The sequence below is a fragment of the Chelonoidis abingdonii genome, chromosome 1 (genome assembly GCF_003597395.2).
Source record: "Chelonoidis abingdonii isolate Lonesome George chromosome 1, CheloAbing_2.0, whole genome shotgun sequence".
In the NCBI taxonomy this organism is placed as follows: Eukaryota; Metazoa; Chordata; order Testudines; family Testudinidae; genus Chelonoidis; species Chelonoidis abingdonii.
The window spans coordinates 310,844,682-310,869,243 of NC_133769.1; the positions used below are offsets into that span (position 1 = coordinate 310,844,682).

Sequence of the window (24,562 nt, forward strand, 5' to 3'; positions counted from 1 at the left end):
AGGAGTGGCGTGAGACCAAGCTCCGGGTTGTCTGAGAGAACCAGGAGAGACAGTGGGAGGTACAGTGGGCCTTGCATGAACAATTGGGGCAGATGACAAGGGAACAGTGGGCCCTGGTAAACTCCTCCGACAGGAGTTTCGGAGGAAACAGAGAGAAGTGAGAAGCTCAGTGCCAGGAGGCCAATGGCAGGGGACAGAGGAGAGGCAGAGGCAAGCTATAATTGGCAGGGCACCAGATGCTTTGTTGAGGCATCCTTTTTATTAACAAAATGAAAATAAATAAAATAATTGTGAAACTTTAGCTGGTGTGGAATGCATCTGACTGCTTACTTAGTAGCACTGCTCACAGAGAACACATTATACCTGTGCTACTAAAACTGCACTGGCTTCTATATTCTGGCAGGGGTAATTCTCTATCTTGGTTCTTATATAGGCTCATAAATGTGGCATGTGAGCACTGATGGCTTTTGTCCTACTTACTTTAGAGACAGCCTTTCTTCTGTGATACCATGATAGTTGAGATTGGCTAAGATGTTTGAACTAACAGCCACCTTTGAAATGGGAGGGAACTGATCACCAGGTATGACCAATGAGGAATCCGATTCTAGAACAATTTGCATCATAGGCCTGATCTATAGTTAAAAATTAGATTGGCCTAGCTATGTCACTCATGGCTATGAACAATGTCATACCCTGAGCACTGCAGATAGGTCCGCATAACCCCTGATATAGACGTGAGTAGGTTGATGGAAGAATTTGCAAATTCTTCCTGTTTCCCTCCACTCCTCTCTGTTTAATGCATTACCTTCCCCTGCTTCATATTTGCAAAGTTACTAACATCCTGCATGAGTAGCCATTCTATCATTCCTGCAGCCTCTAGCAGGAGAACTGAGCTGTGAGCAGCCCTCCCGAAAAGCCCTGCAGCTACCAATGAAGGAAGAGAGGCTGGTGACCCTGAAGGTCTGCGTTTAAAGTTGTGATGTACACAAACCCTGTTTTTTAACCGTATATATTTCCAAATGTATGAGAGCAGAAGGGCATACTAGATATATGCATGGCTCTGGAAGGAAGATTGAAGGTAGTGGGTTGCCATGCTTACACTACTGTCGGAAAACTGCCCTCCACGGCCTTTGTGAAATTGGTATTTTCATGCTTGCATCTCATTATATTAGAGAAGGCCTGTTGCTCCTAAATCCGTTCTGAGTTCACCAACAACCGAGTGGCATTCACTAGACTCAATGTTCTATTTTGAAGGACGATTATAGTCAATCTGAGCATATTCAGAATGAAAAACCAAGAGAAAGCAATGAGATAAAGGCAGAAAGCTATAGAACAAGGGGAACTGAGGGAGAGGGAAACACAACTCAGAGATGAGGGGAAAAGTGCATTAAAAAGATTTTCCTATTCCAGCACAGTAATAAGTTTCCTTTCTTTAGTCTGTATTGTTTTCAATGTTTATAATTTTCTCCCCTAAAATCGAAACAAGTTTTGCCATAGCAATATCATGGGTAGGGTTTAGAATGTCCACAGGAGGACTGTTGGGTAGATGTGTCCTCTGCAGATAAACACCGAGAGGGGAAATAGGAAATTCCAACAGCAAATAAGAAGCAAACTGAAAAAAAAAAATCTGGAAGAGAAAGTGAAAAGAGGCTTAGAGAAAGAATGTGAGAGGCATCACAAGCAGGAAATAAAAATACTGAATGCAGAAAAAAAAACCTGTGCAGAAAGAGGGAAAATAGTTGTAGGAAAAAAATACCAAAAGTGTGCAATTAAACATAAAAGACAGGAACTGTCATGCTGGATCAGATCAATGATACATGCAGTGGAGCATCCTCTCTCCCACCACAGGCAGTACCAGAAGGTGGTGCATAACCCCCATAATGGACAATTATACAACAACATGGATATTACAGAAGCTTCTTCCTAAACCTAGGCAGTGGGTGATTGAATTATGTCCTAAAGTATGTAGGTTGATATGCCTTATAAATGTTTAGTGCAAATAATGTAATTGTGGCTGATGCTCTAATTATTCACATAAATGTCTAACCCTTTTCAAGATCCTACTAAACATTTTGCCTCAGTAACTGTGTACAAATGTATTTCTTTTTTAGTTTAAACATCTTGCCCTTTAATGTCATCCATTGTCCCTTGCTCTTGAATGATAAGAAAGGTGTATATAGGAGTACTCAAACCACTTTCTCTATGCCACTTATGATTTTAATATGTATATATCATCTCAATTCTTCTTTGTCCGCTCTCTAATCTAAATAGTCCTAATTTATATATAAATCAGAAACCATTATTTTTCAAGAATCAGACTTGTGAACAATGTACCTATGAGCTCTTCCCTCCTGAAAATGTGTCTTTAAACAAAGGACTAATCTTGCCCCATCTGCACAATAGTCATTGTCTCAATTTGTGTCAAATGTTTCAGACACACAGGTAAAAGAATATACAATCCCAACCACTTTGTTAAACAGATTCAGCCATAATTCTTAGAAGACTTTAGTGAACCATGACCTGAAGTCACTCCTAGGCAAGTCTGGAATGTCAGATTTTATAAAAATCACAGTTAATAATAAGGATTTACATTCCAAATGCCAACACTAACAGCAAGTTTTCTCCCTTTATCTTGAATCCTTTTCAGTGTCTGCACTTTCTTTTCTCTCCTCAAAAACAAAAACGCAAGTTTTGCCCCAGGGAATATCATAGTCACAGTTTTCAAGAAAGAAGGAAAGAATTTGGAAAGCCTGAGAGTGACATGAATCATTGATGGTTATGCAATTTTCTCTGAGTAATCCAAATTCAGAATATGTAGCTTTCCATTACACAATGACATAAAATCATTGTATCTATTCGGTTTCAAATGGGCCAGATCTGGGATTTTTGTTCATTCCATTATCGATGTAAAAGCTGTGTGAAGTTCAGATCTGGTTCCAAACTGCCTTAGAGGTGGTTCAGATCTGGAGCCCTCTTAAAAAGACACTCAACTTCAAATGTAGTCAATTTTAAAAAATGAATTAAAAGTAGTTTCAGGTATTACACCTGTCCAAGACCCCCTGCTAACATTTGTGTTTAAAAGCAAATTTCCCTCTGTAACTACATAATTATATACATAGGAAACAGTGAAATTGACTATACAAAGAGTGCTGTCTCAAGCACAAAGTCAGATGTTTATCTAAATACCTTTAAACATCCATCCCAAAATAAACACACTCAATAAATAGGGCATATTTTGGATGTAAATATTCACTTTAGAAATTGTTATTAGGTTCAGTACAACTTCCATTGAAGTCTATGGTGCTCAGGTACTGTAGTGATGGCAATCATGTAAGCAGCTTCATAGGTAGGTTGATTTCTGTTAACTTCTCCCACCAAATATCTATAGAAAATGTAGTACTTTAAGAATGCCTGCCTATGTTTAAAAATATACTGAGATACAATACGGTGTTTTCTATTCTTTAAATCATTTTGGTCTTAGGTTGCCATATTTATTAGACTTCAATTATATAATGACAAGACTATATGACCCCTTCACAGGACCGGTGCTAGTATTCTTAGCGCCTAGGTGCACGGCCATTTCGCCACCCTCCGCGCTGGTCCCGCGGCTATGGTGGAGCTGCCGCAGGCATTTCTGCAGACGGTCCGCTGCTTCCGCAGCTCCGGTGGACCTGCCGCAGTCCTGCCTGTGGCAGCTCCACCGGAGCCGCGGACCAGGGGACCCTCCACAGGCACGGTTGCGGCAGCTCCACCAGAGCCGCCTGCCGCCCACCCTCCCCGGCAAAATGCCGCCCCGTCCATAATCCTGGCGCCCTAGGCGACTGCCTAAATCGCCTAAATGCAATCGCCGGCCCTGTCCCTTCACCATCCCTTACCACACTATAACCTCAGGACTCAAACCATTATTATTCTCATAATTCACATGCAACAAGCTGGTCTTTTTACGGTTTCTTAAAATATCCAAAACATTTTAAAAAAAAATATATTGAAACATTCCATGAGCCAGAGCTCATCTTATGGCCCAAAAGCTTAAACAGTTCAACTGACTCTCTGCCAACCCCTGTTCTTCTATTCCTGGCACTATCTGCAGTGTTAGTTACAAAACTACTCACAAGTTAACCACAGGAATGGCAGGAGCAAGCAATAAACTACAATGACTTAAGATAATGTGGTTTTGCCACATACTACAAAACACTATTGTCTGGTCAAGTTACTTAGACATCAAATTCTTTTTTCAAGTACAGTAGTGTAAATCTGGAGTAACTCCATTGAAATGGGAAATGAATGGAGTCACTTCAGATTTATACCAGTGTAACAGAATGGAATTATGACCTCACAATTTTGCAAGAAATAAAAATAATTCCATCTCTCCCTCAAAACCTAGCCCCTCCTGAATAAAATTATAACTTTTTACTTATTTCATATATATCAATACTCTAAAAGTAATAAACAGATAGTATACTAATCAATGCAGCAAAGAATCCTGTGGCACCTTATAGACTAACAGACATTTTGGAGCATGAGCTTTCGTGGGTGAATACCCACTTCATCAGATGCATGTAGTGGAAATTTCCAGGGGCAGGTATATATATGCAAGCAAGATAGAGATAATGAGGATCGTATGATGATACTTTTCAGTGGGCATGAGATATATATAGATAAATTCCATCTCCTCGCTAATCCATCGCATCTAATATATCGACGCGATCCCCTCACTTGAAATAACCAAGCTGTATGACTATGGCTTTATCTTATATTTTGCGGATATAGTATCAATTATCTGTGCTACTAAGTAATGATAAGAACAGGCAACTAGAATGTAAAGAAGCTTTGGACGCTAGATCAATGGGCCAGACAGTTATTTTCGCTAGTGCTTTCCGTACTATCTAGCATAGAGGCACCTGTGAATAGACGTTTGGAGCATCGAGTTCTTGCTCTTTGATAGGTCGTGAATACATCGCTTTTCATGTCCTGTATGCGAATGCATCTAAGCTGGAAATTTCCTAGTGGGCGAACGCGTTGCTTCGTACCTTTTCCACTGCAGCATGGCATCATGGATGCATGGAGTGTTTAGTTCATATTTACGTTAGCCGTGAAGCCCGTGTTTCGACAGTTTCCTAGGATCGATGAATAAACCAAGGTGTATGAACCGACTAGTTTCTTGTAGTTGCTCGTCACTAGCTCCATTTCACTTCAGTCGCTTGTTTCTCCGCGATACCTGAGTTGATTGTGGTCTAATCTTGTCAGATGTAAATGTTAATGATAACCTCGGAGGCACGTTCTCTTTGAAGGATTCCTAGGGTCGCCTGAAAGACATTTTTATGGTTAGCAAGGAAACTTTTAGCACGCTAAAAGGTCTGCTGGCACTTAGTGTTGTTGAGTCTCATGGCAAAGATTAAAATGTGCTTTCCTACAGCTACTCTAGTTGATAGTAATGCACCTCTCCTTTCATTGATTTAAGTCATTTGTGTTATTTATCCCTCTTCATAGAGGGGACTGTTCCACGCTCATGGCCGAGGTGTTATGGCAGAGTCATGGTCCATGCTGCGATAAATATGATGGCGGAGTATTCATTTGAAGTGACGTGCAGGTGATATGAACACGTTGATGTGTGGCTGATCTGGTATAGGTCCTGTACAGGAGTGTGCAAGTATACTCTTGTCAGTGTCTGCTCTCGTGCCTGAGTGTCTGTCGATGAGGTAGAGCTGTTAAGCATGCGCGATTGGCATCCAGGCTTGGCATGGCTGCGCCGTGATCTACGTCTTGAGACCATAAGTTACTATGTGCTGCAGATGATAGTCGCCTTACTGCAGTGGAGCAGCATTAAATCTGCTTCAGGAAGATATTCAGTCCTAGTCGCTCGGGCGAGGGACTGGTCCTGCACCCAAGAGTCTCCTTCCTGCTAGCTCTGTGCCGTTTATTTCACATTCGACACACAAGCGTATATTCAAATGTAATGACTAATCATATGGATTACTCCACGATTCAGTGGTCATGGCTATGGTGTGGTCTAGCGCCATCGTGCGCCTGCGCGCAAGTAAGTGACCAATCAAATTTTTCTGACTGGCCGGCCCAGCGGGAGGACCAAGCGTTCCCTACACGCCTATTGTCCCCTTACCCCACCGCCTTTTTCGCAAATTTTCAGCCTATGTCTTACATTGATGACGGAATCTTTTAATCCTGAAATCTCTATGTTACCTTCGGCATGAGTTGCAAAGAGATGTCTTCACTAAAATGTCCAACCTGATGGCGTTACAACAGCTTCGTCATCTCCACCTATCCGAGGCCCTCAATGCCAGAGTTTGCCACGCACTCTACCTATGGAGGCTCTCCCTATCAACTTATGCCTAGATTCCCTCACGTGTGCGAACCATACAAGTTAGTCCTCCCCTCATCCACTTCCCCTATCACCGAGACCTCGCCGCTGACCAGGACTATGCTCTAGCCTTCCACTGTCTTCAGCTTGGCTATTCAACCAGGACACACACTGGTCAACTCGACTCTCCCTTGTAACTACACAATGCGAGCGCATGGGCGACGTTTTGGCCACCAAGGCGCGCATTTGCGTGGCCTTAACCTTCTCTGCAAGAGACAGGAGAACCAACACCTACAATTAAACTATCTTTCACCACACGCATTTTCAAAGGACTACAACACCCACCCCCTGAACGAGGAAATATACCGAGCGAAATGAAAAGAACAGCCACATTCAATTGGCTTATCACCATTCTAGTCATCATTCAAACCAGAAGCCAACGTGTTACCTCAGAAGACTGCATCCGCTAGCCACCTGTCAAAGACCAAACCCAAGTAAAGAAACCCAACAGGACATCCATCCTAAGGGTCCATCAACCATACAGTCCTCCAGCTAACAACCCCTCCTCCACACGCGTCTAGGGATTACCTACCATCTGGACAATAATCCCTTACTTTCACAGCCATTGCGGTGGTCTAGACAGATCCTCGCCCACCAGACAATTGACACCATCGGTCCAGATTAAAACAAGACTGTGAATGGCTTTATGCCAGCTACAAAACCAGTCTTCCTCCTCCCTGGTTTTCTTAACTCACAACTGCTAGGAACAGCGGCCTCCCTGATTGAACTAACCTCATTATCTCTATCTTGCTTGCATATATATACCTGCCCCTGGAAATTTCCACTACATGCATCTGACGAAGTCGGTATTCACCCTCGAAAGCTCATGCTCCAAAACGTCTATTAGCCTATAAGGTGCCACAGGATTCTTTGCTGCTTTTACAGATCCAGACTAACACGGCTACCCCTCTGATACTAATCAATGCAGTAATGTATATGCTGAAATAATCAGGGATTCAATATAAATTACAGACCTTTACAAAAGCAGATCGCTTATCAGCAGCCCCATTAGCGTACTTCTGAAGGAAGATAAAAAATTCTCATGGCCAGTCCTATAAGATCAAGAAACAAAAGTTAAAAACAATGACCTCCAGTAGAGGGGGAAAAAATCCCTGTTTCTTCAGGAACTAAATGCTAAAAAGCTGACTGTAGCATTGGTGTAGAGGTTGTTAAACATCTTAAACTATGGAAGCAGCAAGATCATTAAAATATTGGAAAGTCCAAGTTCAGAGGGGTTTATTTACTATAATTCAGAAAAAAGAGAATACAAAATAACATTAAATTGTTTTTAAAAACACTACTGAAAACAGTTTTGATAAAACTGCAATGGATACATACAACTGGATTGTAAAAATAAGAATGCTGCACCAATTGATATTCTCTTTGAAATGTCTATTATACAGACCTTAAAGTGCATTTTCAAACATATAGCATATCAAAGCAGCAGATGTTTATTTCTAGCCATGGCACTTCCAAGCTTTTAGTTCAATGAAACCAGAAATAATCTAGTGGACCTGTGCTACGTGATAAAGGATGTAGTGATGGGTCCTGCCCTACATCAGTAAACAATTTTTTTTTCTTTTAACTGACAAAGAATTTCAGTGGTAAACAAATGCTTAAGCCTTTTATGAATTCTTCAACACAGACATGGAAAACCTGCCTTCTCATATCTTCAGTGTATGCTATTCAGAGTCAAAATACAAATTCTATTCCCCAAGATGCATCAGTTGCTATGTTTTCCATTATGGCAACTATGATACACAAGGGTAAATCTAATACACTATAGCTTTCAGCTACAATCCCCCTGGAATCCACACCCACTGTTGTAAGGATAATTATCTGGGTATCCCCGAGGCCAACTCTTACAATTTTCATATAAAAATCACCTCTTACATAAGACATGAAATTTAAAATCATCTCCACAGATATCACTGAGTCACTCCACTACCTCTGGGAAAGATATAAATTATGCATTCTTTGATTCTCTTAAAATTTTAGATGCACAGGGGACAAAGAAGCATCTCAATGGTACTAAAAATATAAGGCATTCAAGAAAGAAACAATAACTTGCTTGGTATTAACTGCTACAGTGCTCCAAGGCTCCCTGCCTGGTCAAGAAAAGCACATAAAGCATTGAAACATAACAGCAGGCTTGCATGCTAACGGCTGCTAGTGACAAGGACTCATTGAATGTCACTGCTTCACATACTGCGTACTGTTCGTTTTTCTTATCTGTGTGACCTCTCCTTTGAAATGAGTGATGAAACTCATGAGAATTAGCATCTCTGCTTCTGGGCATTTGCCACCAAGAAGGCATTCAGTAACGTCTATACTAAAACACAAAAAAACAGAAAACAAAACAAGAAACAGCCTACATGAGCATTGTGAAGGTTCCTTTATCTATATTATAAAAGGACTGCTTTGTGAAGCTTCATCACTGAGTTAGCTTTTACCTTGATGCCCTTTGCAAGTATTAGTTTGTCACAATACATTCATTCATATTTCAGATTTGGCTAACGTTTTCATAATTGGTGTGAATAAAAAAGGAATAGCTGTTGCTGCAAGAAATAAGAAACGTCTCTGTTCTAATGCCCTGCTGCTTTAATGACCTATTTCACACTAGCATCTGTTCTGTTCTGATGAACCACTCCAGACGAAAGCTGGCAAAATAGCACTGCAAGTATGTTATCCAGACATCCACTGAGTGTTGCAGATGCTTCATTCCATGGTTCACATTTAACATGTGCCTGATTAATTTTATTTTATTATTTCAACTACTTGGCTTATAGAATTTCCTATACATTCTGAAAATGTAGGATTTGCGTCACAGACAGAAGGATGGCATCCTAAGAAACTGCCTTGGCACTAGCAGATTCATTAATATGTCCAGCATAACAAGCGCCAAGTCATGTGTGTTTGAATTGCCGAAAGTTGCCAGTTAATTGTGAATTCCAGAGGAATGTAAACTTCAATAACACATTGTATTTATAATATTTGCCTGTGCAATAAATACAACATTCATTTCAATTTTGAAATTACAGATATTTGCAAATACTCGGATACTGAAGAATGGACCACTATGACCAAAAATGTTATGCCTGCTCCCTGCCTCAAGCCCTTGACCTAATGAGGTTAGTGACAGGGATATGAATGACTTGAACAGAAAATGAAATACAAAAGTAGTTTTATCTTGAAGTGCAATATTTCTTCTGTCACTTAACCAATTTTTTTCATCTCAAAATTACAGGGTACACTACAAATCTTCAAGGCTAGCAGCAGCTACAACAGCCTAAGTGCTATTTAAAAACATAATAACTTATGAGTTGGGTTGGTGGAAAAAGCAGAGGTCACATGGGAGAGTCCTCAGGGAGATGACGATGAGAAAGGTTACAAAGATGTCTGAATGAGACAAAACAGGTGTAAATCCACCGACTACACTAGTTTTCTCCAGAGTTATGTTACTGTAATTGAAAGTAGAATATGACCCAATCAATCGCTGGCAAGAAATAAAGCATGTTATGAAACACAATTTTCTATCTAAATCCAAGAGGAAGTTCTGTCATATGCTTCAAATAAATTTTTCACCCAACTTGACCATCAATATACAGTGTGTCAAATTGCGCGAAACCTGGAGGCAAGAGCATAGGTTGCAGGAGGGAAGTGTTTGGAGAAAGTGAATCTGTATGTACATAGCTTGAATGGTAGCTGAAGCTGCAGCATCTCTTTATATAGTTCTTTTAATAAATATCTAGCTTAGCTTTAGAAACATGGTTTCCTCATGTTATTACCCAACATTTGGTGCATGAAACCTATAGTATGTTGATTTGTACTGGGAAAAAAGGTAGAAAATTAATAAGAGTTAACAGGATCCTCAAGGAGGACATCCTTTTAAATAAGCAGCACATATGCACATCTTCTAGTTTTTCTGTCATTTCCAGTTTGCCAGCCATTTTTACATTGTTATGGGAAGACTTTTGCCTACAGGTACTTAGCTGTAAGAGGCTACGACCTGGGCTCAGTCTGACTTCTTGTTGAACAGGATTCTGAAGCCAAGCATATGCCATAGAGAAAGGCTTGTACTTGGCCCTGAAAACTTAACCCATTGATGGTACTTGTTCTTGTTCATGAAGAGAGAGAGAAGTAATCCTTTAGAGAGCCAGGCCTACATCATTTAGGGCTCAGATGAATGAAAACAGGACATGGAATTGTATTCATTATTGGACTGGGAGATAATGCATCGAGCAAAGTTCCAGAGGGAAATGTTCCCATTAACCTGTGGTACTTACATCTGGTCTACACTAGAAAATTAGGTTGGTTTAACTTCATTGGTCAGGGTGTGAAAAATCCAGATGCTTGAGTGGCACAGTTAAGACAACCTAAGTCCAAGTGTAGACAGAGCTAGGTTGCCGGAAGAACCTGGTCATGTAGCTACTGCTTGTCAGCAGAGACAGATGTAAGAACCCCTCCCATCCGTGTAGGTAGCGTCTACGCTGAAGTACTATAGTGGTGCAGCTGTGCCGTTGTAGTGTTTTAAGTATAGAAAGCCCTCAGTAGATAAATTGCTCTGCATTAGATCAATTGAAACTTCTTCATGGGCTGTACTTTCATTACCAGGTAGAGTGCATTGTGTTCCTTCCAGGCTCAAGTAGTGCATGTGCAGATCACAGTGACAGGGTCCATACCCAACAAGCATGTAGCCTCTTGTCCAGCCTGAGATGGAAAAAGGTGTTTCTGGTTCTTTGGAAATGCAGAAGCAGCAAAGACATCAGAAGAATTCTGAGACTTCACACGATTATAAAATAAGAGGGCATATGCCTTCACTGGAACGAGGGGTCATTATTGAAACCGAGTTACTATGCTGGCTGAGTCTGCATGTGTGATACATCCACAGACAACCCCTACAAGGAAAGTCCTTCCTGTCCAAGGGAATTGAAAACGTTTTTGGAGTCAGTGGCAGCAGGAGGGAGCTGACTCTGTCCACCCTTCCAGTAATAAATACATACCTGTTGTTACTGAGCTCGTGCCGACGTCTTTGCTCCAGGGACTCTGCCTGCTTGCACTAACCCTCCATGGAGGAGACTATAAGATCACACAACATTATTCTTCAAAACACTTCTGTCATAAACAGATAGCTAAGGGTTAATGTCTCTCTCCCCTGGAAAAAGTTAACAAACAACACCTGACCAGAGGACCAATCAGAAAACAAGATACTTTCAAATCTCAAGGGAGGGAAGTTTTGGGGTCTGGGTCCTTTGTTCTGAGTCAGTGTGCTCTCTAGGCTCTGAGGGTGAACAAACTATCTCCAGGCTCTCTAATCTTCTGTTTCCAATTTGTAAGTACAGGTAGAAAGACAATATAGGCTTATACATTGTTTTTCGGTATTTGCAAGTGTGTAGTTTGCTGAAAATGTTTAAGTTGTATTTTTTCTGAATAAGGCTGTTTATTCATTTTTTATAAGTTAACAGACCCTGTAATATTTTCATCTTGATTACAAAGACTATTTTTATGTCTTTTCTTTCTTCTTTATTAAAAGCTTTCTTTTTAAGACCTGTTTGATTTTCTTTTCTAGTTGAGGCTCAAGGGGATAGGAATCTCTGTGCCATGATTACTGTCTCTCTCAGGGAAAGACTGGGAGGGGGAAAAAGAAAGAGGGGGGGAAGGTGAATTGTCCTCTCTGTTTTGTAATTCAAGGAGTTTAAGTACAGTAATCTTCCAGGGTAACCCAGGGAGGGGAAGCCTGGGAGGAGGTAAAGAGGGGGGAAGGGAAGTGGGTTATTTCCCTTTGTTGTGAGACTCAAGGCATCTGAGTCTTGGGGTCCCCAGGGAAGGTTTTGGGGGGACCAGAGTGTACCAGGCACTGGAATTCCTGGTTGGTGGCAGCGCTACAGGATCTAAGCTGGTAATTAAGCTTAGAGGATTCATGCAGGTACCCAAATTTTGGACGCTAAGGTTCAGATTTGGGAATTATACCTTATGACAACTTCCTTTTCACCTTCACCAACTTGGTTCAGTTTAACAAGCTACTCTTTATCCAGGAGTCAGTCTTATGGAGACTTTATGAAACCTCAGTATTATTAGGATCCTAAAACGTTCACTGTTTGATTTCAGAATCATTCCTGCCATGCCATCTGAGCCTTTGGGAACCTGTTGGAAGTTTTAATCACTAGTTTCAAAGAGGAAATGTCAGGTAAAAAAAATCAAAAAGAGATTTTAGAGCTATATTTTCAAAGGAGCCTTCAAGGGTACATCTACCCAGCGATTAAACACATGTGGCTGGCCCCAGTCAGCTAACTTGGGCTCACAGGGCTTCGGCTGTGCTGTAAAATTTCTGTGTAGAAGGTGTCAGGCAGGAGCCCAAGCTCTTGGGCCTTGTGCTATGAGATCCCAAAGTCCAGGTTCCAGCCTGAGCGCAAACATCTTTAGCCCCACGCGCCCAAGTCAGCTGACCCAAGCCAGTCACAGCTGTGCCTCAGGTATTTCATTCCAGTGTAGACATGTAGCTAATGGCTTCCTTTTGTGCAAGTATAATTTTGCCTATACAAATCATGTACATGAAGTTTTTGTGCAACCACATGCACATACAAAACATTTCTGTATTTGACTCATGTTCAATTTGTGCAAGCACTCATTTTTGTGCATGTGCAGTCTATCATTAGTGTGTAGAAAAAAACAGGCCTAAAAAATTTTGCACACAAGTTACTGCACACACACAAATGAAGGCCACGTTCTGCACATGTAAATTCCACTTGTGTTTGCAAAGTCACAGCTATACACTTTTGTAATGTGTCCATCACTGTGGAATCTAGAGGTAGCTCTATATTACACACTAGTGTTGGCTGCAGGTAAGGTATGTGTAGCTACACGTTGCAGTGAAAAACAAGCTGTGTCCACACTGCAGTGTGTAGCTATACATATCAGTGAAAGGTTCTGGCAGGGGAAGCAGTGAGGAAAGTCTCCAGCAGCAAGGAGCTGATGGAACCTTTCCCTAATGCCTCTCCCCTGCAGGAGCTTTTCCTCTGGTAGACATTACACAGCTAAAAACAGCAGTGTTGAGAAGGAGGCACGGTTTGGGCAAGTAGAGCAGGGCCTCCCAGAGGATTCGGGGGCCTGGAGTCTTTGGCAGCAGGGGGCCCCTGCCGCCGAATTGCCGCTGAAGACTCAGCACTTCGGTGGCGGGTCCCGGAAGTGCCGGAAGGACCCCGCGCCATGGGTCTTCGGGGCACTTTGGTGGTGGGTCCCAGAGAGAAAGGACCCCCCCACCACCGAATTGCTGACAATGACCCGGAGCAGAAGAAGCTCCAGGGGCCTGGGCCCCGTGAGAGTTTTCCGGGGCCCCCGAAGCGAGTGAAAGACCCCGCTCCAAGGCCCCCGAAAAACTCTCGTGGGGGCCCCTGTGGGGCCCAGGGCAAATTGCCCTTCTTGCCCCCCCCCCCAGGCGGCCCTGAAGTGGAGAGTTGTGTAGGGTGTGTACAAACCCACACCCTTGAAGCGTGTCTGTACTCTACTCACTTAGGCCAGGCTTCACCATTGACACTGCAGTTTATACCAATGCAAGAGGGCTATTTGTGTATGCACTCTACACATTGCCAAAAAAAGCATGCAGTGTAGATATACCTTAGGAGCCATGAGCTAATAACCCTCAAAAACTGCATGCACAAGTGATTTATATACACAACTGCTGTATTACCACTAATGGAAACCACTGTGAAAATTTGACCTAAAGGCTTCTTGTAATCTGTTCTAAGTATATTTAAGAGGTAGTTATCCAGAGTGTGAGGCCTCTTTGTACCTCTGAAAAGCTGTGTTGGCAAGGAATTAGAACCACAAGGCATTTTCAAAGACAGTGCTAGCCCACAAGGGCAGCATCACATGACTAGTTTGTCATCTTAGAAAAACTATCAAACATGGTGACATTTCTCAGAAATGCATAGCTTAAATTTTCACACATTATCATCAATTATAAGTAAATCTTTAGACTTATTTAGCTTATAATGATTCTCAATACAGAAAATACTATAAAAATTAGAAAATTAGTTTACAGATATACAAATATCTTTCATATAGGAAGCAAATGGCTGAGTTAAGAGGAAGCATAATAAAAAAATCCTTATACAAACCTTTGAAGAGTCCCTTAAAAATAGGCATACAGGAAACACCTGATTACTTGCATCTCTCTCTCTCTCTCTCACACACACACACACACAAGAACATAGAATATAAGAACGGCCGTACTGGGTCAGACCAAAGGTCCAACTAGCCCAGTATCCTGTCTACCGACAGTGGCCAATGCCGGGTGCCCCAGAGGGAGTGAACCTAACAGGTAATGATCAAATGATCTCTCTCCTGCCATCCATCTCTCTCTCTCACACACACAGACACAAAGAAATACAAAGATAGTCACAGGTCATTTCAGGAATTGCATTGAAATGAATGAAGTTTCTATGGATGTATAGCCAACAATAATTGGGAAAAATGCAAAAATGCAAGCAAATCAATGCCACTGTTCAGAAGTGTTTGTTAAAACCACTGGTTACTCTTCACTGATGGCATCTTGCCATCTCCTGAAGTATAGAACATACGGCATGAAGAAGTCTACAGTAAATCCTGCCTACATCCACAGTGCAGAGCCCTTATGGCAGTTTCAGTGTAAGCCAGACTCAGGCTTAAGCCTGCACTCCCAGATGACCCAGTTACTTCAGCTGTAAGGCACCACTACACTTGAGCAAGAGGTTTTTGTGTGTGGATAGAATTTGGGTTGGGGACAACACTTGAGTCAGAACCTAAGGTTAACTTTGCAGTAAACAGTAGGCAGGCACTTCTCTCAGAAGAAAAAAGTTGGTTTTAAGTTATAGCCTTTAAATCTACTTTACTTATACCCAAATTGTAGGAAGATTTAAGGATAACATGACAAACAGTTTATAAATTTACTCTCAGTTTTGAGAACAGTCACTCATTGGTACAAATAATAGCATGTGTGTGTAAAAGCCTCATCCAACAAACCCCTCATATACAAATAGCCCCATTAACTTCAATACAACTACTTGCATTGAGTAACAGCTGCTTGCAACAGTCAGGTCTGCAGGACTGAGCCTGGACTATATGATCAGTGGGCATGAGTTTCCACCCATTAATTCAATACCTAGAAATATACATTCTATTATTCACAACTAAAAGTGACTGTGCACAGAAAAAGAAAAACATGGGTAATTGTAGATATAGATTTGTAGACTCACGTGAGGAACCCATTTAAAAACTTGTCTACGTCTTTTTCTTTTTTTTCCTCTCTTTTCCCCACCAAACTGCTGAGGGGAATTCTTCTTGACAAAGGCCCAGGAGGGGCCAAAAACATTGGTTATTTGTTCTCTTTTGCTCTGTGCAAATGGAACAAAATATAGTTAATGCATTATGCATTGAGTAAGCACATTTTTATCTAGCCCTTTTTGGTTTTTTGCATCTTGGGAACTTTATTTTTTTCTGTCTAATAATAAAACTGAAATATTAGTGCAGAATATCACCCAGTTTAGAGTATGTCGGATTTCCATAAAGCTCCTTTGCATTTTCAGTAAATTGGGCTCCCAAGGTCCCTTTTCCATTCCCGTCCATTATCAATCACTAAACTATTCTCAGCAGTCTGGTCTGTCTTAATGGTGGAACTGGCCAGTTATTATTAGTCATTTTGTTCCCTACCAAGATTAATTGTTGTTTAACTAATGTGAATAAGGCAGACTTCCCCAGTAATTAGGTGCCGATGCTACACCGTGAGTAGTCAGTGCAAATAGTTTTATATGAGGAGGATTATTGTTAGTATAGTGTCTAAAGTGGGTGGGTGCTTCACATAAACAAAAGAGAGTCTTCATGCCCCAAGGAGTTTACAAGCTAATTTCAGAAGTGATGCAGCAAAAGAGAACAATAAACAGTAGGGGAAAGAAAAGGAGAAGGGAGGACAAGGATTGTAATGATATTACATGGTTAATTAGGTTCATTCTATACACATCTTGATACTACTACTATTTTTTTTTTCATGTAGCGGTAGCATGTGTTCCAGAGGGAGCAGAAGAAGGGAAGGAAGTGGATGGCAACAGATTTAATAGGATAGAGCGTGGGAATGACAGCGGACGGTGAAGAGTGTGGATATGAATGATCGAAGGCCAGATTTAGACCAGTATCAATAGAGCTAGCATGAGTTAGAGGAAGAGAGGTAAAGGTGAGATGAAGATTTATGAAAGCAGGAGAAAAGGATGAGGACTAAGAAGATTTCCTAGTACTCTAGAACCTCGCTAATCTCTGGGAGGGTATTGTTACATTTGGAAATTAAATAAACCCACTGCATTAATGCCAACATTTCCCACAAGTTGGCATCAGCCCAGGCATGAAGTGATCCTATAGCGCACATAGGGCAGCTAACATGACCCTTCCCACTCCACTGCTTTCCAATTCTGATCATTCCCGATACTGTTCCCTGACCTGCAACCCAGCAACAGTTAGGAAGCAAACAGCATCACATTTACTAACATACTGGTAAAGCAACTTGGAAACAGTGATTGGACAAGGCGGCAGCTAGCATGAGGAACAAGAGGCTGATATTCAAACTCAGTCCTCCTTCCTGTGCACGCACAGTGCTCCCACTGGACTGCAGGTAGCCAACATGGGTTGGGGGGGATTGTTAGGCTTTTCTTTTGTTCTCTCTTTTGATCATAATATTTGATATATTTGACTAGGACATTGTCTCTTTTCCCAACTATAGACACAGTTCACACTTTATATGAGGTCCAAACACACACCCCTTTTGGGGTTCAGCTCAGTTAAGAAGCACGTAGGGAACAACAAATGTAACAGTGATAAGTTCAACCCCTCATCCTAGGAACTGCGATTCCTAAGGTTCTTCCCTCAAAACTGTCCAGCCCACAATCTAGATTCTTTCTGTCCAGAAAGCCACACATCTCTCCCTCACAGGACCCTCTCCAGGCACCAGCGGAGGAAGCAGGTGCTTGGGGCGGCCAATGGAAAGGGGCGGCATGTACGGCTCTGCGGCGACAGGTCCCTCAGTCCCTCTCGGAGGGAAGGACCAGCCACCGAATTGCCACCAGAGAATGAAGTGGCACGGTAAAACTGTCGCCAAACTGCAACCGATCATGGCTTTACCTTTTTTTTTTCTTCTTCTTCACTGTCTGAGGCAGCAAAAAAGCTGGAGCTGGCCCAGCTCCCTTATATCCAGCTGGGGCCTCAAAACCTTATTCATAGCCAATTCTAACATTTTAGGAAGAAAGCTGCAATAGATTTTCTGTAAAATGTGACAATCCCCCCAACCCCTGCTGCCCCAAAGCGGGACTGGGTGGTATAGTTTAAAGGTTTCATTGGCACTAACTTTTTAATCATACCATTGTACCTCTTAATGTACTCTGCCTTCCACCATTTGTGAGTAATGTAGCCATCCTAAATTTATGCCAACAACCCTTTAAAATACATTATCTCACCTTGGATTCTCTCTCTCTCGCTCACATAATTAAGACACATGACCTGTTCTGTTAACTTTTCTTTGTGACTGAGTTGGTGACTCATACCACTGGAACTCAGATTTTGCAGCCACCATAAATTGGTTATTCCTGTGGGAATTCAGATTGATTTACACCAGTAGGACTATAAGGACGGCCATACTGGGTCAGACCAAAGTATCCACATCTACTACAGTATCCTGTCTTCTGACAGTGGCCAATCCCAGGTGCCCCAGCGAGAATGAACAGAACAGATAATCGTCAAGTGATCCATTCCCAGTCGCTCATTTCCAGCTTCTGGCAAACAGAGGCTAGGGACACCATCCCTGCCCATCCTGGCTAATAGTCATTGATGGACCTATCCTCCATGAATTTATCTAGTTCTTTTTGAACCCTGTTATAATCTTGGCCTTCACAACATCCTCTGGCAAAGAGTTCCACAGGTTGACTGTGCATTGTGTGAAGAAATACCTCCTCTTGTTTGTTTTAAACCTGCTGCCTATTAATTTCATTTGGGGACCCCTAGTTCTTGTGTTATGAGAAGGAGTAAATAACACTTCATGGTATACTTTCTCCACACCAGTCATCGGTTTATACATCTCTCAATCCCACTTGAGTCGTCTTCTTCCAGCTGAAAAATTTCCCAGTCTATACTTCCTCAGAGGAAGCCTTCCATTACCCCCATCTTTTTGCCTTGTTCTAAAACCTTTTCCAATTCCAAGTATATCTACTTTGAGATGACCACATTGCCACAGTATTCATCTAGGCTCAAGGATTGGATTTGTAACATTAATCTATATATAAGCATAATATGATTTGTCCTATCGTTAGATCCTCCTCAGTTCCATATGTTCTGCTTCACTTTTTGGAGCTGCACCTAAATCGCAATGATAGATATTTTCAAGACAGAGACCTATCCCAGCTGCCCAAATCTCGTTTCTTGAGTCGTAACAGATCATTTAGACCCTATCTTTTATATGGAGTTGGATTTATTATTTTCCAATTGCTTTCTATTGCATATACAATTAATTTATCTGATTTTGTTTGCCATCACCCAAGTTTATAGTATCTTTCTAGCTCTTCGCAGTCTGCTTGGGACTTAACTATCTTGAGTAGTTCTGTATCATCTGCAAATTTTGCACCTTAATGTTTACCCCTTTTTCCAGATCACTTATGAATAAGCTGAATAGGACTGGGCCCAGTACAGACCCCTGGGGAACACCACTGTTTACCCCTCTCCATTCTGAAAACTGACCATTTATTCCTACCCTTTATTTTCTATCTTTTAACGAGTTACCAATACATGAGAGCACCTTCCCTCTTATCCCATGACAGCTTACTTTGCTTAAGAGCCTTTGGTGAGGGACCTTGTCAAAGGTTTTCTGAAAATCTAGAGTGCATTATATCCACTGGATACCCCTTGCCCACATGTTTGTTGATCCCTCCTCAAAGAATTCTAGTAGATTAATGAGGCATGATTTCCCTTTACAAAAAGTATGTTGATTCTTCCCCAACAAATTATGTTCCTCTATGTGTCTGACAATTTTGTTCTTTACTATAGTTTCAACCTGTTTGCCTAGTACTGAAGTCAGACTTACCAGTCTGTAGTTGCCAGGATCACCTCTGGTGCCCTTTTAAAAATTGGTGTCACATTAGCTATCCTCCAGTAATTCAGTACAGAAGCTGATTTAAATGATAGGTTACAGACTACAGTTAGTATTACTGCAGTTTCACATTTGAGTTTCTTCAGAACTCTTGGGTGAACACCATCTGGTCCTCGTGATTTATTACTGTTTAGTTTATCAATTTCTAATGATATCTCAATCTGAGACAGTTCCTCAGATTTGTCGCCTACAAAGAATGGCTCAGGTTTGGGAATCTCCCTCGCATCCTCAGCCATGAAGACCAATGCAAAGAATTCATTTAGTTTCTCCATAATGGCCTTATCATCCTCGAGTACTCCTTTTGCATCTCAATCATCCAGTGACTCCACTGGTTGTTAAGCAGACTTCCTACTTCTGATGTACTTTAAAATGTTTTTGCTATTACTTTTTGAGTCTTTGGCTAGTTGTTCTTCGAATTCTTTTATGGCCTTCCTAATTATATTTTTACACTTCATTTGCCAGAGTTTATGCTCCTTTCTATTTTCTTCACTAGGATTTAACTTCCACTTTTTAAAGGATGCCTTTTTGCCTCTCACTGCTTCTTTCACTTCGTTGTTTAGCCACAGTGGCACTTTTTGGTTCTCGTACTATGTTTTTTAATTTGGGGTATACATTTAAATTGAGTCTATTATGGTGTCTTTAACAAGTTTCCATGCAACTTGCAAGGATTTCACTTTTGGCACCGTACCTTTTAATTTCTGTTTAACTAACCTCCTCATTTTTGTGTAGTTCCCCTTTCTGAAATTAAATGCTACAGTGTTGGGCTGCTGCAGTGTTTTCCCCACCACAGTGATGTTAAATTTAATTATATTATGATCAGTATTACGAAGCAGTCCAGCTATATTCACCTCTTGGACCAGATCCTGTGCTCCACTTAGGACTAAATCAAGAATTACCTCTCCTCTTGTGGGTTCCATTAAAGGTGTCAAGAAACTTAATCTCTACATACCATCCTGAGGTGATATATACCCAGTCAATATGGGGATCGTTGAAATCCCCCATTATTATTGAGTTATTAATTTTAATAGTCTCTCTAATCTCTCTGAGCATTCACAGTCACTATCACCCCTGGTCAGGTGGTCGGTAATATATCCCTACTGCTATATTCTTATTATTCAAGCACGGAATTACTATCCACAGAGATTCTATCATACAGTTTTGTTCATTTAAAATATTTACTTCATTAGATTCTTCGCTTTCTTTCGCATACAGTGCCACTCGCCCACCAGCAAGACTTATTCTGTCCTTCCGACATATTTTGTATTCTAATATTACCATGTCCCGTTGATTATCCTCATTCCACCAAGTTTCTGTGATGCCTATTATTTCACTATCTTCATTTAACATGAGGCACTCTAGTTCACCCACCTTATTAGTTAGACTTCTAGCATTGGTATATAAGCACTTTAAAAAGGTGTCACTTTTTAGCTGTCTGCCATTACATGATGTAATTGAATGGAACTTTTTTCATTTCAAAAGTGGTTCACTCCCATAGGATAGGCACAGATTTTCAAAGCTGTTGTAAGTCTAAACAAATTTCTATAAAAATAATATAATAGTTATTTGAATTATTTTTAAAAGAATAAGGAAACTTACAACAGTTTTAAGTGTTATTTCCTGCGTCTTGGCTTGAATCACCAGCTGGTCAAGGCAGCAAATCATTATTTGATTTTTAAGTATTTTGTTTATTATATTGAAGATATGTATGGAGACAAATTCTGGATTGGCCAGGAAGTGCGCACACATTAACACCGCAAAAGAAACATTATTCTTCACTTGGATTGTGGCTGGCACCAGCCCCAAGCAATGCCCCCATAATAAAAAAAAACTGCATATAGCAAGAGCACAAGAGGTCATATCAGGAGTTGTGCAGATTAATATCCATGTGCTATACCTCCTGATCCTTAGACACTGCTCTGAGATCTCTTCTGAGGCACCATTTTTTCCACCATCCACAGAGGTTCCATGAAGCCATCTAACCATGAGTTTGGGAGAATCAGAATCATGTCAGTCACTTTTATCCTGCATCCCCACTCTTAACTGTTCTCACACAAATCCATGAGTAAATGCCACCCAAAATTTTACCTGTGGTAATTAGATGTGCTGATTAGAATATAATTAGTATTCACCTTCAGTTTTGCCATTAAACAATATACCATGAACTAAAAACAGTATCAAAGTTTGTACTGCACACAGTTTATGGAATGCAGTGTTGATCTCAAGTAGCAGCAGAGCATGGGGCATCTCCATTCCCTGATCATTCCACATTCAGAATCATGGCAGGTAGGCAGGCAGGCAGTTCCTGGTTGGCTGGTAGGTAGATTAAATTAGTTATATTTCAGACGTTTTTACCATAATTCACAGACCATCCGTTATTTTAACAGAGTGAGTGTCATTAAAATTTCATTGTGGCTGTATGTGCATGTCTTCAAGCCAAGTAAAACCCAACTTAAATATAACTTACTGTATAATTATCTCATTAAAGTAGATTTAAATGGGGTCTGTAAAATGAAAATAAGTCTAAACCAAATATAGTATCCTCTTAAAATTAGAGTTTTATGCTTGGTTGGAGAATAAAATAAGACAGTTGCCACATGCTTTTGTCACATTAGCCCTACAAGTGAGCTCAACGAATTGCATATCTCATAACAGTTTAGTAATATGTAATACTTTAGTCATACCAACAGAGCTGAAGGGAGCTGCCTTGTCAACCACTCACAACCATAAATAGATGTGCTTCCTTTCTTTACTAAGATCACGCTTATGCCACAACTCTGGGGACTCTGCCTGTTTGTGATAAATCACCGAGAAATAGACCATGAGGTTGTGTAACGGTATTATATGAGAACCAGATATTTTCTAATATCCTTCCTTCAGGATGCTGTTCTTGCTCATCAGGGAATTCCTGAAAGCAGAGTTCTTTAAATTCCTATGCACAAGGATACTATAGAGCCCCCTATTGGGAAGCTAGTTATTACGTCATTTTTGTCACATATTTGAGATAGCAAAATTAAACATGAACGTCATAACCAGGTTACATACTTCTACATACATTCTATTAAACCCCCCATAAAGCCTATGTCATCATATATAAAACTTAACACCAACTTTTTTTAAATTAAATAACTCAACTTGCTTGACAACTAGGATGTTTTCCTCTGGATTTGGGAGGGTTCTTTCAAGCCTCAGTATTGTACAAAGCTTTATATATATATCTTTGCAAGCAATTTGGTGTTGGAGCAAGCAAAAGCCTGGGATGACAGGAGACACTATCTTGCACTTGGGTTCTTCTGGTTGTGTGGTGTTTTGATAGTCTTTTCCAATATCAACTGGTTGCTTATAGGCCTGTGATCCTTCCATCTCCTACTGATCAAGACTTGACAGAGTGAATATTTCACCATCCTCCACATCTGTGTTTTTGCCTTGTGTTCATAGTGGGTGAATATATTTGTAGTTTTGGTGAAATATATGCCCATCCACTGCTATGTTACATGAGTGATAGTTGATTTGTTCAACACACATAGTTTGCTTTGAACTACATGATTTATCCTGAGGAAACAATTTAATCCTGACAAGGTCCCTGGGCTGTAGTTCTGAAAGGTCTTCACTTTTCAGTCATAAGCAGCTTTGGCCTCTGAGTCTCTCTTCTTTTTTGCCGGTTACTCCTTCCACTGCTGATTGTAATAAAGCTAGGGCTATAGGGATCAAGGAAAGTGTGCATCTTGACTTCAAGTTTGTATCCAGCTGCTATTAAAGCCTTTTACCTGAAATTTCAGACTGTATACCTTTCCACAGTATTCTGCTCGTAATTTACATTATCCTAGTGGTAATACAATTGTGTCATCATATCATCTTAATTCAACTTTGCTTGGTTGCAATTTCATTTTCTTCTCCTGCATAATGCTGATGAAGTCTTTATAGCCTCGTACATTCACTGATGCCCCAGTGTCTGTTTGGAATTCAATTTCCTGTTTGTGTGCTGATGCCTTGTCTTTGCATCTGGAGCTAGTACAAGCTTTTCAGACCATTTACTTTTTCTGTTTTGCACTGCATTAATGTCATATGTGCAAAATCTCATCCTCTGAATCACTACTTGCTTCCTCAATACAGTGCCATTTTTGTTTTCTTTGTTTTTCTTGTCTGCAATTTTTAGGCATAATGATATGTCTTGTCACAATTATTGCGTATTGTTCAGCATTAGGCCAAAGGACCTGTTAAGTAAAGGCCTACTGTTAAGTGAACCAAACCCCTAGCAAGCTTTAAGAATAATTTGTAATAATAATGCAGAGTGATGAAACTAAGACTGTTGACCTTTATTGATAGTATTAAGAATGCAAAGTTTCGTCGTTAACTATAATAGCCTGTTTATCGAAGTAAGTGTTTTTAACCATAAAATGTACTAATCCTATTAGCATGGAAAATCTGGACATCGCTATATGCACTTGGACATTTGCAACGTGTACCAAAGGGGACATGCGTAACTGTCATGTGTAAAAAGAGGAAAGTTGTAAGCGATAAACGGCTAATTTGTAAGTAGTCTTGTTTGGGGAATTGATCTTGAAAACACTTGTATAATCAGCTGCAAGTTCTAGTTTCCACAAAGATTAGGTATTGCATGCAAACATCTTTGTGCACTGTTTCAGTAAAGATAAAGGTGTCACTTTCTGCCTCATCAATTAATCACTCATACCTTGCCACTTACGGCCAAATCTGTATCCATAAAAAGGCATAAAGGGAACAATATGACCTCATCATAGTTTTCTCGGGAGCATGTATTAATCAGTTTTGCATTTAGTTTGTCTTCTATGCTTCATATTTGAGCATTTACTTTTGCACAAATTTTGATGCATTTTTCATTGTTTTTTCATGCTTTGTGCTATTTCATGAATTAGTTCTGCCTCTGTCATAAATAGATAGGTAAGGTAAGGGTTAATTTTCTTTTACTGTAAAGGGGTTACATAGGGAACCAAACACCTGACCAGAGGACCAATCAGGAAACAGGATTTTCAAAAGGAAGGGTGGGAACCTCT

General features: G+C 40.7%; 1 protein-coding gene across 1 annotated transcript in view; it reads right to left on the reverse strand.

The window, feature by feature from the left end:
* The window catches only part of ENOX1 (ecto-NOX disulfide-thiol exchanger 1), a 415,538-nt gene that overhangs the window by 360,156 nt on the left and 30,820 nt on the right, over positions 1-24,562 (reverse strand). Inside the window, exon 2 of the mRNA XM_032781770.1 lies at positions 7,351-7,428. The gene's annotated coding sequence lies outside the window, so the exon portion shown is untranslated. The remainder of the gene's footprint in view (positions 1-7,350; positions 7,429-24,562) is intronic.